This window comes from Sebastes umbrosus, chromosome 13, assembly GCF_015220745.1.
Source record: "Sebastes umbrosus isolate fSebUmb1 chromosome 13, fSebUmb1.pri, whole genome shotgun sequence".
NCBI lineage: Eukaryota > Metazoa > Chordata > Actinopteri > Perciformes > Sebastidae > Sebastes > Sebastes umbrosus.
The window spans coordinates 25,330,318-25,349,793 of NC_051281.1; the positions used below are offsets into that span (position 1 = coordinate 25,330,318).

Consider the following 19,476-nt stretch of genomic DNA (forward strand, 5'->3'; position numbering starts at 1 on the left):
ATTTTATTTTATATTATTATGTGGATGGGAACTGTTTTTCAGTCTTCTGACTGAACAACTAAAGTCTGGGGAACTCAGTACCGCCACAATATATTATACACAGAGTCTGAACCTCGGAGCTGATTTTCAGACTTAGTCTTTGTTGCATTGGTTTTGTTTAAAAGAACACTATAAGGTCCCTCTAAGTTTTATATGTATTTCATATTTATTTGTTTTATATATATATTATGATTATATATAGATGTCAAAGTGAATTACAGTTTTTCTTTTTTTATCCTAGCGTACATTTCAGAGAAAGTAAAGTTTACTATGAAGAATCAGACAGGGCTTGTTGTGTTTTTATTTCTTTTTTTTTATTTACTGGATCCGCTCTACAATTCCAGTTCATATGAGGTCAATAAAAGTGACAGATAAGCAGTTTGGATCTCGATAAGGACATAAAGGGTGAACCGGTTTGATCATAAAAGCTCAATATCGGTCAAACGCAGAGTTCACGACAGGGCATGATGGATCTGTCCTCTGGGTAGAAGCACCTGATAGAGAAAGGAACTGAAAATGCTGAGATGAAAGTGCACGGTCCTATTCAACCCTGGGAACAAAACGTGACCTTCTCCTTCTGAGACAGCTTACTCAGGACTTCGAGATTCGTTGCTCAAGAATCTGCTGAGTCCGACCTGACTTTACAGCACCAATAATGGGACTTTTCCAAGGTTCCGGTCACACTAGAAAAGTTTATGTCGAAGATTTACAAGAGCCCAACAAGAAGCTGTAATATGAAATATCACGGGTTGCATTATTAGGCATCCACTCAAACATGTAATCATTCTGTATTTTGTGAATTTTTGCCTCATTTCTTAATCCTAATTATTTTTGAAAGCAACAGTCTGACTAGTTGTGTTTCATAGTTCACCTGCTTATACAACAACGTGAGAAACGTCATCTACACATATAACCGTCACTGAATTACATCACGCAATTCTGACAATGGAAAAAGCCTGCAACGAGTTTGGACTCTGGAAGACACACTGCTGTTGTGTAAAAAGGTGAGGGACGAGGCAAAATCATGGAGGCAGGAAGCTTTAAGAAAGGCTGACATTGTTTTATTAAATTTATAGAAGTATAGAAAAATGTGTGTGCATGCATACAGCGCCTATAGAAGGTTTTCGCCACACCCTTGGCCTTTTTCTGGTTTTTACATTGAATCACAGTGGATCCCATCTTTTTTTTTTTTTTTTTTTACATTGATCAATAAAAAACTAAAATACTTTAATGTGCAATAAAAAAAAAATCACTCCAGAAATGGACCAAAATAAATGATTGCATAAGTATTCAATCCCTTTACTGTGACAGAACAAAATCACCACTGGTGCAGCCAGTCTATTTTAATCAAGGCATGGCAGTTAAATAAAGCTATGTGTGGCACACCCAGGTGGATGTTATTTAATATCCTGTCCAAAACTACATCGTGAAGATCAGTGATTCCCAAACAGGGAAAGATTGTGGAATAGCTCAGCTAATGTGAGAAAAGAAATTATGAATTGCTGAAAAAAACACATATCCATCCATCCATTATCTGTAACCGCTTATAGAGCTCTTGCATGCTTGTGTGTGGTTTGTATAGTGTTGGTCTATGAAGTGTCACAAGAAGAGAAAGGGGACAGCTAGCATGTTGCAAATTTGATATTTGAAGCCCTGGAACTGAAGCGGAATACAGAGAAATCAACTTACTGCAGTCTGTAAGAGAACTGTGACTTGGGAAAAGACTTATTTTCCAACAAGACTACAAACAACCACAAACATGCAGTCAAAGCTAAAACAGACATGGCACTAAATACTGATGTTAATATTCTGGAGTCAGAATCCAGACCTCAATGCAGTCCAGAGTTCATGGCAAGACTTGAAACCTGCTGTTCACACGAGCCTCAGCAGTTTCACTGAGAACATTTTTTATTTTTTTATTCTTTAAATGTGTAACCCGATACAAACTTGACTCAAGGTTGGAATTGCTGCTTAAGGAGTGGATAGTTATGCAATCAAATATTTTCTGTTTTGCCCCTTTGACATTGTTTTTTTCTTTTTCCAGAAGAAATCCATTCTGATTTAATGGCGTAAAATTAATAAAAAACTTTCTATAGGCGCCGTTTCTGTGTGAGTGTCTTTGTACAGGGTCGTGTTCAAGGGTGCAGGAGATCTGTGAGCCAGCTGTGGTCAAGTTTCTTCACCCTCCTCAGTTCCCTAACCTGGGCTTTGGTCAGAGCGGGGGCTGTCGACTCTGCCGCCTGGCCGCCCAGTGACGCCTGCTCTGGTCTCGGGGTGCTGGATTCCATTTCCCCCTCTGAATCCTCTTCCTCTTTCTCACTCTCCATTTCCTCCTCTGCGTGTTTGTTTTCCTCCCTGCAGTCACGAGAGCACAAATGGAAATGAAAAAAATGTTACCGTGACTCCGCATATTTTCAGAGATAAACAAGGGAGTCCACATTTTCCTGTCTGCACTATTTTAACCAGGGTCTTAAGTTGCTGAATCACGCGAAGCCTGAATTCCAGCAGCTGTTTTGTCAACTCACGCTAACATTATCAGACCCACAGTGATGAAGTTAGTGAGGCGTCAAAAATATGGTCCCATTTCCCCCCTCAACCAATATTAACATACTAAAAAGGCACAAATTATCATTATGACTACTAGGTTTAAAGGTTTTATTGGCTGATTATTGAAGATAATTTGGACAAGGTTTTCAGACTACTGACCTGGCTTCTGTCACGGAGATGAGCAGAGACTGTACAAACATTGAGCAGAGGAAAGAGGTAGATGGCAAGACGTGGGCCGGGGTCTGCAGAAGCTGTCAAGAAAAAAAAAAAAAAGCTTCAATGCAAATTTGAGAATCACAAACACAAAGTGGACATAATCCACGCAGGGCCGAACTACTGACCTCTCTGATAGCGACAGAGCCCTGTGGTAGAGGTGTCCTCTCAGCAGACAGGCTGCTCAGCGGGTCTTCATTTTCCTGTTGCCGGTGTTTCCCCAGCAACAGGTAGAACGGTGTCATGGCAACACTGTCATCGATTACAAGCTTTAAGGGGGGGAAACAAATCACAATGTCAACAGTGGTGGGACAGAGGGAAATCTTCAGCATTCATGTTTTTATTTGATAGAAAGTGGAGAAAGTAGGACGCTGTATTAGGGCCATTGTAGGTAAGAGGGGAGGGGGGAATATTCCCAGAAAAAATAAATTTAAAAAAATCTGAATTTCCAAGATCAAAAGTCATACATTTATGAGAAAAAACTCACAAATTTGCCACATTTTCTTTTATGTTCTTAATATGTTCTTTTCTTAAGTATTAATATTATAGAAGTTACGGGAAAGTATAGACCAACAACGTCTATCTTTGAATACACAAAAGGCGTATTTCTTATTTCAGCACAGGCAACACTAAAACTGGGACGGCTGTAGCTCAGTGGGTCATCCCTTAACCGCAAGGTTGGCGGTTCGATCCCCGGCTCCTCATGTGCGCATGTCAAAGTGTCCTTGAGCGAGACGCTGAACCCCAGGTTGCTGGAGGTTCTTTTGTAAATTTACCACTTTAATCTCAGTGAATATCAGATTTTTTCTTACATATTTGTGAGTTTTTTTCTCGTGAAATTTACCACTTTAATCTCAAAGAATATCCAAGTTTTTTTCTCGTAAATTGATTTCATCTCGGAGATTCTGAGTTTTTCCTCTGAATATTACCCCCTCCCCCGGCTCCCTTTTATTTTGTTTTTTTTATCTACAATGGCCCTAATACATCGTCGTAAGAAAGACACTAAAGATGAGAGAAACAGAGGGGGTATGTAGTTAAAACTTGTAAACAAAGGCTACATAAATCCACAGAGGGCTCATTAATAAATGAGCTTCTGTAACTTTAGCTAAGCTAATGAACTAGCTCTTCTCAATCACTCTGTGTTCATTCCAGAAGAATTCCATTGTATTAGTTTTGTTATGTTCAGACTGCCAAGCATGAAGAACTGAGCTGAGAAAACCTGCTCTAAACATGCTCAGTATGCACCATCCTGAGGTTTTGAGTAGCAGGCCAAAAATGTGTGAAACCATTTGATGCTGAGCTGTGGTGGCTGTACCTGTTTGCTGGATGCCATCAGTCTGTCTTCCTCCGCCTTAGTGGTGAATGTCATGAGGTCCTGCAGAGGAGAGTCCACATCAGCCAACAGCATGAACACAATACTAGCACACAGAAGGTAATTTAAAAAGAAAGGTCCTTTTCACTGCAATGTAAACATGTGTTTCTGATGGTTTACCATGTGCTGAGTGAGGAAGTACAGCTGGGAGCGGTTGAGCCACTGGCTGCTCTCCTCACAGCTCTCCAGCATCTCCTCCCTCGGGGCAAAAACAGCACGAGTCACCTTCCCCGAGCACACGGCCTTATGGGAGAACACTGGCCGAGGCTCGCTGGGCTTAAACACAAACACTGAAATAGAGGAAGAAAGAAAACCATTATTGAGTTATTCAGACTCCTTCACGACAAGCTAGTATGACATGGCTGGTACAAATGGATCCCTCAGGTTTCACATCATAGCAGTGTCTTCACTCTAGCTTTAAAACTGAGCCCGGTACAACCTCTGAAAGATCGATTGCGTTAATGCGTTAAAGAAATTAGTGGCGTTAAAACGGATTTGCGTTTAACGCGTTATGATCGTGTTAACTTTTGACAGCTTTAAAATAAATGTTTTCCATGTGCTTTGAGATGCGATTACAACTTGGAAACATTAAAACTTTTGGCCACCCAGTTTAGAGCTTACAGTCGGTGCATCCAGCCTGACAGCAGAAGGCGGCCATGTTCTCGGTGAGGGGGTCAGCCAGCAGCAGGCTGATGTCCATCGAGGTGCTCCACTCCACTGCCACAGAGGAGAGGAGATAGTGGGAGAGGCAGAGAGAGGCAACAGGAAGGTATCGTTAGATATGAAGAAAACTAAAGTCAACTTCAACAAATGCATTCAGCTGAAAAATGGAAATGTTGACGTGCACACTACACATGCAGCCTTACATGAGCAGGTGAGGAGGTTCCAGCAGCAGAGCAGGTTGTTGGCGGTGGTTCCCAGCAGATACTTGGAACAGCTTAGTCGCCCAAAACAAAGATCCCTGGTGGAGGAAAAAACAGTTCCCTTTTTTTCCCTGTGACTAGAAAGAATTCCAAGTGCAAACCCCCCCCCAACCAACCAGCTCCTCACACCACACATATTTCACAGGATTAGCTTTTGAGGAGTTTTCCGCTTTGGGAGCTTCAAATAGGAACACGCAAGCCGGGTCTGAACACCCACCAAGAACCAAACACCCACAAAATGTCAATAATGGCCAACCTTTCAGACTAGTACATTTAATTTAAAGAGAGGTCTGTGACATTCATATGCAAATATATTCATTTCTTCTCTTGATAAAACAAATACTTTTGTCAGGTGAACTGTGTCTATTTCAGCCCTCTGGAAGACAACCATAAGTTATTCATTTCTCAAGTTGCATGTAAAGAAGTCGAGTTGGTGAGGTTAGAGGTCAAGTAATTGACCCAGCTCTGCACATCCATAGGTGGTAGTTATGTACTGTAAGGGGTACCGGGCAGCTGTCAAAACAGCTGACCGTTAAAGTTTTCCTGTTTCCCTCCCTCCAACTTTGAAGTCTTATTACGCACAAATTCCCTTTCAGCTCCCAAATTACACAGGAAATGTCTGCTTTCTGGGTATGATTGAGCTTTTCAAACAGTTCATCTGTTATGAATTATTAGTTCAGACTAGTTTGCATTTGTGTAGAACAGAACTAAGTGTCTGCCCGCCCCCACTAATTAACAAGAGACCTTCTCTAGTGCTGTTCACTGTGATGCCTTTAATAGTTTCTTTGTTTTTAAAGGTTTATTGACAGTTAAATGTTTCTTTCAGCTGGTTCCCTACAAGTCATGTCTCTGCTTGTTTGTCTTGCAAATGTGCTTATAAATATAGGCTCATTTCCAGGTTCATACTTTGTATTTTGGGTTTCTACTAGAACATGTTTACATGCTTTAATGTTCAAAAAAGACATTATTTTTCTCATCCTGTCTGTCTAAATATACATGTATTCACCTGTCTGACTCTTTAAGAAAAAGCCCAGTCTGTGAGAAAAATATGGAGCACCTTTGCAAAGGTAGTTCTCAAGCTGAGGGGTATATTCTAATGAGCCTGCATGTGACATAGGAAGGGGAGCCAAATCTGAATGGCTTGTTGAATCACATGTTTTCTGATCTAGACAGACCACAATAAACTGATTGTGTCGTCTTATTTCACAGTTTGTGGGTTGGTAGGAACTCCAGATATACAAATGTATGTGCACAAGCACTGAAAAGAGGAGTTTCTCATGATATGTCGCTGAGTCAATGTTCTGGGCTTATTTCAGAGAAGTGGCACAGGAACTAGCAACAGTAGTTTTGTGTCCTCAGTGACCTGAGGGCCCCTTCTTGAGCGGGGGGGGGAGGGTTCGGGGGGGGGACATCTGCCAACATTTCTGAGACTCGAGCAACGTTGCGAAACTGCAGCCTGTCCCTGTGTTCTGCTGGCTGACAGCACTTATTTTTCTCGGGCGGTTATATCCCCGTCTGCTGTGAGAAACGACGCTCTGGACTTCTGCCAGTGTGGTAAAAAGGTCATTTAACTGTTCAAAGACGTCCACCACTGAGGAGCCTCAATGGCAAAGAGCCAAACTCTAAAACAGCTGGTTGCTTAGTGATTCTGTGTGTGTGTGTGTGTGTGTGTGTGTGTGTGTGTGTGTGTGTGTGTGTGTTGTCACATGTATGTCCTTTTTTCTGAATGTGAGCCCCAGTGTTTCCAGTCTGCACTTATTAACTGATTGTCGAACCTCAGATCCAGGAGGAACAATGCGGATTGCGTCCTGGCCGTGGACGAGTGGACCAGCTTTTTACCCTTGCGGGGCTGTTGGAGGGGTCATGGGAGTTTGCTCATTCAGTCTACATGTCTTTTGTGGACTTGGAAAAGGCTTACAACCGTGTGCTTTGGTTATACAAGGACCGGATGGCTCGTAACAACGACCCCGGTACCTCACATTCCCAAAGTGAGAGCTGCGTCCGTATTCTCGGCACGGAGTCAAACACGTCTCCGATGGGTGTTGGCCTCCGCCAAGATTGTCCCTTGTCACTGATCCGGTTTGTGATTTTCATGGACAGGATCTCAAGGCGCAGCCGGGGGGAAGAGAGTGTCTGGTTCAGGGACATCAGAATTGGGTCTCTGCTCTTTGCAGATGATGTGGTTCTGTTGGCCTCATCAGACCGTGACCTTCAGCATGCACTGGGGCGGATTGCAGCCGAGTGTGAAGCGGTCGGGATGAGAGTCAGTACCTCCAAGTCTGAGGCCATGGTTCTCTGCCGGAAAACGGTGGATTGCGCCCTCCGGGTTGGGAGTGATTCACAGCCCCAAGCGAGTGAGTTTAAGTATCTCGGGGTCTTAGTCACGAAGTGAGAGTAAAATGGAGCAGGAGATGGACAGGTGGTTCGGTGCGGCGTCCGCAGTTATGTGGGCGCTGTACCGGACCGTTGTGGTGAAGAGGGAGCTGAGCTGGAAGGCAAAGCTTTCGATTTACCAGTCCATCTACGTTCCAACCCTCACCGATGGTCATGAGCTTTGGGTAGTGTGACTGAAAGAATGAGATCGCGGATACAAGTGGCCGAAATGAGTTTCCTTCGTAGGGTGGCTGGGCTCAGCCTTAGAGAGAGGATGAGGAGCTCAGATATCCGGAGGGAGCTCGGAGTGGAGCTGCTGCTCCTTCGCGTCGAAAGGGGCCAGCTGAGGTGGTTCAGGCATCTGATCAGGATCCTCCTGGATGCCTCCCTTTAGAGGTTTTCTGGGCACGTCCAACTGTTAAGAGGTCTCGGGGTAGAACCAGAACACGCTGGAGAGATTATATATCTCGTCTGTCCTGGGGTGGCCTCTGGGTCCCCCAGGAAGAGCTGAAAATGTTGCTGAGGAGAGGGATACCTGGAATGCCCTGCTAAGCCCGCTGCCCCCACGACCCGGCCTCAAATAAGTGGAAGAGAATGGACGGACATAAGCTTTCTTACGACAACTGTCCCTCTTTGCTAAAGGAGTTCCTTATGTGTTTGGCACATCTTTTTTTTTTTAGATTTCTTTAAGTAGTAGCCCTAAAAAAGTTAGTGAATTTTTAGATACCAGTGAAAATATGTTACCAGCATCAAGTTCAGTGCTACAAGTATTGAGTATTCAACACCCTCCCAGGTGAATGCGTGGGTATTTGAGTGAATGTTAATGCTCTGACCTGATAGCTTTGGGCGGCTGGGACAGAGTAGTCAGGAGCTCCCAGGAAGCCGGGCTCCACACAGTCACCACCTCCTGAAAGCTGACGGCCAGCAGAGAGCCATCGGCTGAGAAACAGCAGCACTCGGGCACCAGGCCGCGATAGCCTCCGACAAAATCACACGACCAGGAAGGACCTTCATCTGCTGGCACATTCAAGAGGAAGGAGAGAGGGAGACGGACAAAGAGAGTGTTGGATTAGTGATACGATATGGAGAGATGTGATATGTGTGCACATTTTCAACTTCCAAGAGGTGATTTGGTCTGTTTGGGCTGGTAGTTAGTAACATATGATTAAAAAGGTAATGACAATTCCTTGCCCAAGTATTTTTTTAAAAGGATGACCTATACATTGACCTTAAGGTGTTTTTCATTGAGATGAAAGAAAAGTGTTAGAGACAGAAAATGTTATGTTATTTTTTGCATACAGCCTGTAATGTGCGGTCATGTTTTGTCATTTTGGTGTTACATGTTAACTACTTAAACACTATGAATGAGGACAAATCTCACAGAGCTCTGCATGCTCTTAAGTGGGCATTAACTCATAAAGGACACAGTTGTTGGAGATGCACAAAAAAAAATTAGAAGTCAAAACATACAGCAACAGAGAAAGACAGCATGTTAAAAGAGCATGGTAAATATTACCACTAGGGCTGTCAATCGATTAAAATATTTAATGATGTCCATATTTAATCGCAATTAATCACAATTTGTTTTATCTGTTCAAAATGTACCTTAAAGAGAAATTGGTCAAGTATGTAATACTCTTATCAACATGGGAGTGGACAAATATGCTGCTTCATGCAAATGTATGTATATATTTATTATACGCGCCCTCTAGTTCCATTATATTGGAGAGAAGGCAGACATCTCTACAGTCGATATCTCCAACACCCGGCAACTCACACCAAAACAATCTAGATTGATAAATAGTACTACAGGTAAGAGGGAAAATATGTGTTTTTGATTCTGGGGTGAACTGTCCCTTTAAGAAGAATGCATGCCTGCCCTGGCCATGCCTCTGTATCTATTTCGGTTTTGTTTTACCGGGCACCAACCTGTTGAGTGGAGGCTTGGAGTCGGTGCTCGTCCAGTGGCGATACAACCAAAGAGAGCCAGCGGGACTGGGGTGGGAATGTACGGTTATACGGTCTAGACTGCTTACCGTCTGTGTGGGCTGGTGGGGTCAGCTGCCAGGCTTTGAAGTGTCCGTCCTTGCTGGTGGAAACCAGCATGGTGGTCTGGCTGTCGGTGGCGTGGCAGAAACACATGGCTGTAATCCGGTCCTCGTGGGGGGCCGAGATGGTCGTGTTCAGCACAAAACTGCAGGTGATACAGTAAGCATGGTACAGGGTTGTGGTAAGAAAAAAATATGCCCGTTTTAAAGTTTGGAGCTCTATCTAGCCTGCTTCGAGACAAGCTAGTGTGAGCTAGTATGGTTGGTACCAATGGATTCTTCAAGTTTTCTAGTTTCATATGATGCCAGTATCTCCACTGTAGCTTTAAAACTGAGCTACAACCTCCAAAAGATCGATTGCATTAATGCTTTAAAGAAATTAGTGGGGATGAAACGAATTTGCATTAACGCGTTACCATCACGTTAACTTTGACAGCCCTAATAGACATATTAAATATTGTTTAGACGTATGTACCTCTGTGTTTGTTCATCAAATGCTCACAGTTTCAAGTTAAGCTCCAGCTCAGCGACTTTCTGTTTTCTTTCTTCCACTGTTGCCAGCCAGTTGCCAGAGGCATCAAAGGCTGCCTTGACCACCTCAAACTGATCCAAGCCCGACTCATGGATGTACTCCTGCTGCACTATGTCCAGCTGTGGGAAACATAGATGATGACAGACCTCAGCATTTGGTTATCAAGGAAAATTCCCACCAAGGATACATCATTGTTATTAGCGAGGCTGTGGATCAGAAGAAATTTGTGTTTGAACGTTCTGTCTTCTGTTTGTAATCAAAATACATTGTCTCCAAGTACTCATAACAATATTTATCTGAAATAGCATGTTATGTCCATGAAAGCCTCCAAAAAGTATCCACAAACTAACTTGGTCTGGCTTATGTGTGCCATCTTTGGCTCGGTTTATAAAGCAGAGTGCTTACGTTGTACAGCAGTTTGTCTCTTTGGAGGGAGTAAAACTGCAGGTGGCCTGGTTTCCCGTTCAGCACCAGGGATTTGTTGCGTGGGTCCACCATCAAGTCTGTCCTGACACTTTCTCCTGCACCGGGACAAAAAATAGAAAGAAAAGAAAAAACTCAATTGCTCCTTTTCCGTGCACAGAGGAACCTGGTAGATTCAAACCTAGTTTATTTCTCTTTTTGATATGTCATATGAAGAAAGAAAGGTTTGATGCGAGTGACAGTGAGGCAGAATTGCTCCTGATGGTTTTACAGGATATAATTAATATTTTAGCACACTGATACAGAGTGATGCAACTACAAAAGATCCACCATTTTCAAAGGGGTCCCTTGACCTCTGACCTCAAGATATGTGAATGAAAATGGGTTCTATGGGTACCCACGAGTCTCCCCTTTACAGACATGCCCACTTTGTGACAATCACATGCAGTTTGGGGCAAGTCATAGTCAAGTCAGCACACTGACACACTGACAGCTGTTGTTGCCTGTTGGGCTTGAGTTCGCCATGTTATGATTTAAGCATATTTTTTTATGCTAAATGCAGTACCTGTGAGGGTTTCTGGACAATATTTGTCATTGTTTTGTGTTGTTAACCGATTTCCAATAATAAATATATACATACATTTGCATAAAGCAGCATATTTGCATATTTGAGTATTAAATATTTGACAAATCTCCCTTCAAGGTACATTTTGAACAGATAAAAAATGTGCGATTAAATATTTTAATCGATTGACAGCCCAAAAAAATACGAGATATAATACAAGAGAAGTTATTTCTGGTTAAATATGACGTAAAACACTTGGTAACAAGGTAATTTCATTCTGACACCACAATAATCCTAACAGGGATAATGTTTTGAAATTGAGATAGTTATTTTCTATAATGGGCAAGGTCTTCCTTTGAAGCAAGATCGCTTTCCAAGAACTGTGAAGAATTTAGATATGTTTATTATCTATGAACCCATACAGCGTGTTTATGATCAATGTACGTGCTGTTGCCAACTACAGTCTGTACTCACCTTTGACCAGGCCCTGAATGACTGCTGATACTTTAACACAACTCTGGATGATCGTAATCTCTGAAACAAGAAGAGACAAATCGGTTACCACAGCCTTCCTTTCATACTGATATCTCTCAAACAATTCTATATACACATTTTACAGTGTTGCCTTTCTGATCTATCAGTCAAAGACACAGATGTGAGCTCTTAGGAGCAAAATGTGCTGTCAAATGTAAAGCCTGCAGGGTTCAAACCAAGTGGCAACCATAGGGCATTAATGCTGTAGTACCGCTAGTGGCCACTAGACGCTGGCTTTAAAAACATTATGTCTACTATTACAAACAGCTTGTTGCTCATTGGGTTTCATCTGAGTGTGTAATACAGGTTACAGCTCCTTACTGTTGTCACTGTGTGAAGTACAGAACAGTGCTCCATCAGGTGAAACAGCGATGTGTGTAATGGCAGAACCCAAGCGGGGCAGGAAGTCCCGCTGGCTCTCTTGGTTGTATCGCCATTGTACGAGCACGGACTCCAAGCCTCCACTCAACAGGTTGGTGCCTGGTAAAACAAAACAGAAATACATACAGAGGCAGGAACAGGGCAGGCTTGCATTCTTTTTAAAGGGACAGTTCACCCCAAAATCAAAAACACATATTTTCCCTCTTATCTTTAGTACTATTTATCAATCTAGATTGTTTTGATGTGAGTTGCCGGGTGTTGGGGATATCGACCGTAGAGCTGTCTGTCTTCTCTCAAATATAATGGAACTAGAGGGCACTCGGCTTGTGATGCTCGAAGCGCCAAAAAAAAAATACTTTAAGTGCCATATCTTAAGAAGCATGGAAGAATATAAGAATATAAAGAATATAAAAAGAATATACTTTGAAGAATGTAAAATGTTATTTTTCACATTAAGGAACTACATATTTGTTTTGTTATTAATTTGTATAAGAAGCGCTCCTGTAAAGATATAAATGAGGAGTCAAACCGTGACCGGAAGCGTGCATCTACTCATGGACGAGAGGCTCGTGCTCGTGACAGCGCTAGACGCAAACATTAATGGCGCCCACCTCGGCTGAGCTGTAACGTTAGCTAGCTCAGTGGTGCTAGATGAGCTAGCTGTATCAGTTAGCTATAAACTATAAACACGAGCCTCTCGTCCATGAGTAGAAGACGCTCGATTCCTTCTACGCAGTGATACGGTTGACAGGTGTAGTTCGGTAGAGACAAAATAGTTCCAATATGAAACGGCTCACAACAAGGTCTGTGGATTATCTTGAGTAACCGGGTCATGATTTCTGGAAAGAGACAACGCTGTTGAGTTTTACAAATGTATTTTTTGCCGCTTTGAGCAACACAAGCCGAGTGCCATCTAGTTCCATTATTGGAGTCTGACATCTCTACGGCCAATATCTCCAACACCCGGCAACTCGCACCAAAACAATCTAGATTGATAAATAGCACTACAAGTAAGAGGGACAATATGTATTTATGATTTTGGGGTGAACGGTCCCTTTAAAGCAAAACAAATCCTGAGCCAATTTGGTCATTCTAGCACAGAATAAAATTTTTAAACAAGACAAAATCTCTAGATTAGAATCTCTCTTGATTGAGAGGAATAATCTCGTCTGAAATAGATGGAGAAAGAGAAAGAAATCATAAAACAGGTAATGACGTGTGCGTACCTTCTGGGGTGAAGCACAGTGAGCCGACAGCACTGTGGTGCCAGTGCAGGGTGGAGTATGTGTACTCCTTCTTGTGGTTGAAGTTTCTCCTGAAAGGATAAACAGTGATGTAAAAAAAAAAAAAAGGTTCTACATTCATACACCTTATAAAACACACACTGCAGAGAACAAAATTATGTAATAATCAAGGAAATATTGTGAAAGGTAAATTTAGAGTAGGAAGAGACAAAGTTTGTTTCCCCATCATGCTAAGAGAGTGGAGTTCACTGGAGCAGCTATTAGGAAAATACATGCAACACAAGTGTGCGGCAGATGTTTCGACTAAAGTATTGTTCAAAATAATCAAAAAACCTGGATGTGAGTGTATATGCTTCAAGGTCATTTGGTCATTCTCACCACAAGCGAATCTTGCCGTCTTCATGCCCGGTGGCAATGCAGTCATCTTTTGGATGACAGGCGACACACGTGAATGTGTTCTTGCCTCCCTTCTTGTTGTCTTCTTTGAGGGAGAACCTAATAATAACCCACACAAGGACAGACATACGGTGTTATTGAACATCCTCGTGGCTTTGTAGGAAAATGTAGGTTTGTGAACATCATGGGTTTTATGGTTCATGACCTTTAACACATATGATAACTTTATTCTTGATTTCTACATCATTTTGTGTCCAGATAGAAAAATTAATTGTTTTTGTGGCATTTGCAATCTAAAGCTGTGAATGGTTTGTGATTGTACTTGACAATTTGAAATAAAATGTGTGAAGTGATCATCTTTAATTAATTTTCCACCCTCAATAAAATAGATCACACTGAGTGCTAATTGAAGCATTGCACACGGCGGCTCACCTGTATGACTTCTGCTTCTTGAAGAAGTAGACATCCAGATGCAAACCTTTAGCTGAAGCAATATATTCCCCCTGTGAGGAAGAACACCTTTGGTTATTAACACATACATGCAGGAAGGCTGACCAAGGTTCTGTATTTGAAACCTGTTCTGGAGTAAATGCTGGTGTCAATTTGAAGCGGATTGTACTCATAAAAGTTAATAATTGTAAACGCTATACATCCAATTTAAAAAAGGGGTAAAAATCTTTATCTGAAGTTCATTTGATAGTGACTCATCGCATCCACTGGGGTCTATTGGAGTTTTTGAAGACACAATTTGAACACATGGTCCAAATATATATCGTCTCCTATATAATTTTATTTTTGCCACAGCAGAAAAGTCTGATAAAGTCAACAAGCTCTCAGATATTCCTCTGATATGTCAGCAAGTGGGGAATGTAACTGTTCCAGATGTTGTGTTGGTAACAGTAGCGGTGGTGTATGTACCCCTCTGCCGAAGACGATGGCCGCTGAGTTGGAGCTGACGTCGCTGAGCACAGCAGAAAGCTCTCGGGTCTCCACCAGCTGATCTCCGCTCTGCGGAAGATGTACCGCAACCAGCTGGAACAACTCTGCACACACACATACACACACACTGTGTCAAACATCAGCATGCTACACATTCTTACCCAGTGACCTCTTACCCAAATTCTACTTCACACACGTTAAAGCCCCCATGAGAATGATTTTATATTTTCTGTGACCAGCGACTTCAAGTGGAAGTAGAAAGAAAAAAAGACAGCTATGCATGTGTATACCCCAATGCGCATCCTGGTTGACCTGCTGACACTGAAATTAATGGGCTGAAAGAATGGACTGCAACAATTTTCACCCGGATTGTCTAATTTGTCTACAAACAAATACATATTCTACATATAGAAGCTTTAACACACCTCAGTATGGCAAATTCTGGTGAGATTTAGTCAGAAATTTTAATTTATTGCCACTAAAAGCAACAAAACCACTGCTTTACATTCGAATGATATGTTGCTGTAAGTAGTGGTGTGAAGCTTCATAAAGACTGCTGGCATTCCTGCTAGCCTGGTTCTGCAGTTTGGTACCATTTCAGCATTAATTGATCACTCCTCATTTTCAATTCAATTCAATTTTATATCACATCAAATCGTAACAGAAGTTATCGTAAGCCGCTTTTCATATAGAGCAGGTCGAGACCGTACTAATTGCTAAGGTTTTGGGTTTAGACTGAAGTCACATTTGCCAAAGCACACAAGGTGTCTATTGGATGCTGAGACAGCTCAGGCATCACACCCAGGCCATGAGCACAATTAGAAAAGATGTCAAACTTACCAGATCGTTTATCACTTAGCATGGGAGTAACGATAAAGAAGACTCCTTCATGGTTTGCAGATGCGTAGATGGAGTAAACTGGGTGTCCAATGACATAAGTCTGGAAGAGAACACACAGCTGTTACACATGGCTGTCAGACATCAGAGAAGCACAGGCTCTTTGTCAAAGTGATCTCAGCCCACTAGTCCTTCACTACTGTGCCACTGTGCATCAAGTGGGATCCACACTAAGCTGGAGTGTGTATACAGGTAAACTGTGACAATTAACTAAGGCTGTCAAAGTTAAGGTGATAATACGTTATATGTAAATTTGTTTAAAACCTACGGAATCCATTGGTATCAACCATGTCATACTAGCTTGTCAGGATGGAGGTTAAATAACACTCCGAACTTGCAGTAAATTTTGGCGAGGAAAAACTGGCATGGCCATTTTCAAAGGAGTCCCTTGACCTCTGACCTCAAAATATGCAAGTAAAAATGGGTTCTATGGGTACCCACAAGTCTCCCCTTTACAGACATGCCCGCTTTATGGTAATCACATGCAGTTTGGGGAAAAATCCTAGTCAAATCAGCACACTGACAGCTGTTGTTGTCTGTTGGGCTTGAGTTTGCCATGTTATAGTTTTGAGCATATTTTCTATGCTAAATGCAGTACCTGTGAGGGTTTCTGGACAATATTTGTCATTGTTTTGTGTTGGTAATTGATTTCCGATAATATATATATATATACATATATATATATGTATATATATATACTGTATATACATTTGCATAAAGCAGCGTATTTCCCCCCTCCCATGTTGATAAGAGTATTAAATACTTGACAAAACTCCCTTAAGGTTAGCATCTCCTGCCACCTATAGCCCATGATGAGTCATGGCAAGGGCTACAGAGTATAGAGCTTTTATTTTGGAAGCAGCCGGAAGGGTAGCATCTGCATCTGACTGCTACTTGATGCATGCTCTTACAGCATTTATCGAGAATCACCTGATTCCCGGAGATTCACAATGGTCTTGAGGGTGGCAGGATGTGTCATCTTTTTTTTTTTTTGCTTTAAGGAAGTAAACCGGTTTAGGTCAGGTGTGTGTATTTCCATTCAGAAGCACAACTACCACTCACCATGAACTTTTTGTCGAGACGTAAACGTGATAGGCCTACACAGATTGGATCTTTGTAATCTCAGATCAAGCTGATATTATTATTTTTATGTGTGAACCACTGAGAACATCCAGTCCCCACTTTCATACATTTGGTAAACATTGTGCAGAACCTGACAATAAGATGCATTTCAACCCAACAAACCTGCAATCAAAGCCACCCAATAGGGATAGACTGAGTGGGTTCTGCACCTTTGGCTTAATACAACCATGACCTTTGACCCCACCATAGACTGAGGCCCCACCTGACACCCATCCAAGGATGGTGGTGATGAGAGAAAAAAGCTCATGAGGTCTAAATCAGTAATAGGGACATCAAAAACACAAATTCAAAGGAGAAAAAAAAATAAATAAAAGGTAATTCATCTTTAAAGATCATGGAGGATACTGTGAGGGCATAATATTCAATGTTCATAATGGGGAAATGGTTACTTGTCGCCTCCTTGAGATTGACATTTCTGTTTATGTGTGGATTAATCAACCAAGATATAAAGTAAAATTTAGATGTGCTGGTAGGTGGATGTTTTTTAAACTTTGGACAGTGTCAGGCTAGCAGTTTCCCCCTGCCTCCAGTCTTTATGCTAAGCTAAGCTAATTGTCGGCTGACTCCAGCTCCATGCAGCATACAGATATGTAAGTGGTGTCGACATTCTCAATTATCTCTCGGCGAAGAAAGCGTGTTCCCAAAATGTCAAACTATTTCTTTAAAAAGTAGTCAAAGTCAGGTTTCAGCTCTGTGGCTCAAAATATCAAATTATATATAGTCTAGCAATAGCAGCCTGTGCCAGAGTGTTGTAATGTAAATATGATGTTAAAGGTCCCATATTTTAAAAAGTGAGATTTTCAGGTCTTTTATATTATAAAACAGGTTTAAGTGATATATAAATACTGTTAAACTATCAAAACGCTCAATATACAGAGAAATACACACAGCCCGTATTCAGAAATTGTGCGTTTGAAACAAGCCGTTTGGATTTCTGTCCATTTGTGAGGTCACAAATATACAATATTTAGATCATTACACGGTTTTAAACATAAACATTCTAAATGGGTCCCAGTTTATATCCTGTTGCAGTGTATGTTAATAACATCAGCTGACAGGAAGTACACATGGACTCAAACTGTTGCCTAGCAATGCAATTCCGTTGCAATGCACTAAAACGGAGCGTTTCAGACAGAGGATAAATGCAGGTATATTCAGGCAGACAGAATGAGGAAAATAAAGTTGTTTTTTTAACATTACAGCATGTAAACATGTTCTAGTAGAAACACAAAATACTAGTATGAACCTGAAAATGAGCACGATATGGGACCTTTAATGATGACAGATATCATGACAGTGAGCCATGATTTATGTCAAACCTGTTCTATAGTTTTTAGGCCGGTTACATGCATGCAATGGAAACATATGCCTGTTTTAAACCTTAAATTCAACTGTTGCCACTGAGTTTAGGTCAGGGATTAGGTCAGAGTCAGTCCTTTAAATTTAATATCCAAGACATCCAGGAAGAAGATGCCGGTAGATAAAAACAGAGAGGTGTAGCCAGCAAGCTGTAGCTGAATCTCCCCACTGTGAAAATGTACCTTTACTATTTTGAAGGCGGAAATGAAAACAGTGTAAAACCGGTTGACTTGACACCGCCCAGCTGGACGATTTCTGGAGAATCACGTGGTGTGTGTGGGAGGACCCGGTGGATATAAGGAACGCCCCATTCTGCTGTCAGTCACTACCAGGGAGGACCAGACAGAACCAGCACCAGTATATACTCTGTATACTTTCTGTTTAACACAGTACCCTGCTGAGGACCCTAGCGATCAACAACAAGGACGAACAACCACTGACACACGGTAGGCTCACTTGTTCTGCTGTCTATTATTATCTGTTACTATTATCTTATTGGAACAGTTTCGTTTTCATATATTTCATATTTCAGGTAGAAACTTCAAAGCAGAGCGCTTAAAGTTAATCTATGATCTCAAATAAACATGCAATAAATCAATAAATCAATAAATAATGTCCGTGGTATTTATAACCAAGTACCGTGAGTGCTACTTTTAAAGTCGCCAATTATTCATTATTATTTTAACTTTTGTTAAATGTGTATTATTATTATTATTATTATGCTTTTGTCGTGCTCGTGTGCTCTTGCATGTTTTTTGTTTTTTTGTTTTTTTATTGTGTTATAAAGTGATTACAAAACAAGTGAAGGCATGCAGGGACATATATAAAAAGACCAAACGATATTATACAGAGAAAGACAAATAAAGTACAAAAACAAAACAGAACAAAAACGACAAGGGGATAAAAGCAGGTTGAAGAATGTGTGTGTTTGTGTGTGTGTGTGTGTGCGTGTGTGCGTGTGTGTGATGTGGATAATGGGTGTGTGTTTGGCATTGAATGAGGCTAGATGGTCATATATGACATATATTTACTCTTAAACACATATACTGTTTATATATATATATGTATATATATATATATATATATATACATATATATATATATATGCATGTTTTCTTTTAATGCCAATGCTCAAGTGTTTGTGGTAATTCATGTGCATTCTCCCTTCTCAAATAAACATAAACATAATTGTATAAAATCTTAAGCAAAAATTATAAGCTCTTGGTTGTGGAAAGGACTGCATTGATAAGTCATAATTCAGTCGTATTCTTTGCATTACAGGAGCATTAGTGTTAGTGACTTTTTCCTCTGTGATGGTGTTCAGACTGCATGCTCTCTGTTTGTGTCGGCTAACTGCAGATGGCCCAGTGGCAGGACCTGCTGAGACTGGACTCAGCCCTCCAGGCCCGGGTGAGCCAGCTGTATGAGAGGAAGTTCAGAGAGATCCGCCACTATCTGTGCGTCTGCATAGAGAACCAGGACTGGTAAGAGACGCACCAGAACACCACATTTGTTTATCAATACTGTATACGCCATGGATACATGGGG

General features: G+C 41.5%; 1 pseudogene; it reads right to left on the bottom strand.

The window, feature by feature from the left end:
* Window positions 1–1,165: 1,165 nt before the first annotated feature.
* LOC119500437 lies at window positions 1,166–14,652 on the bottom strand (annotated as a pseudogene).
* Between the last annotated feature and the right edge of the window lie 4,824 nt (window positions 14,653–19,476).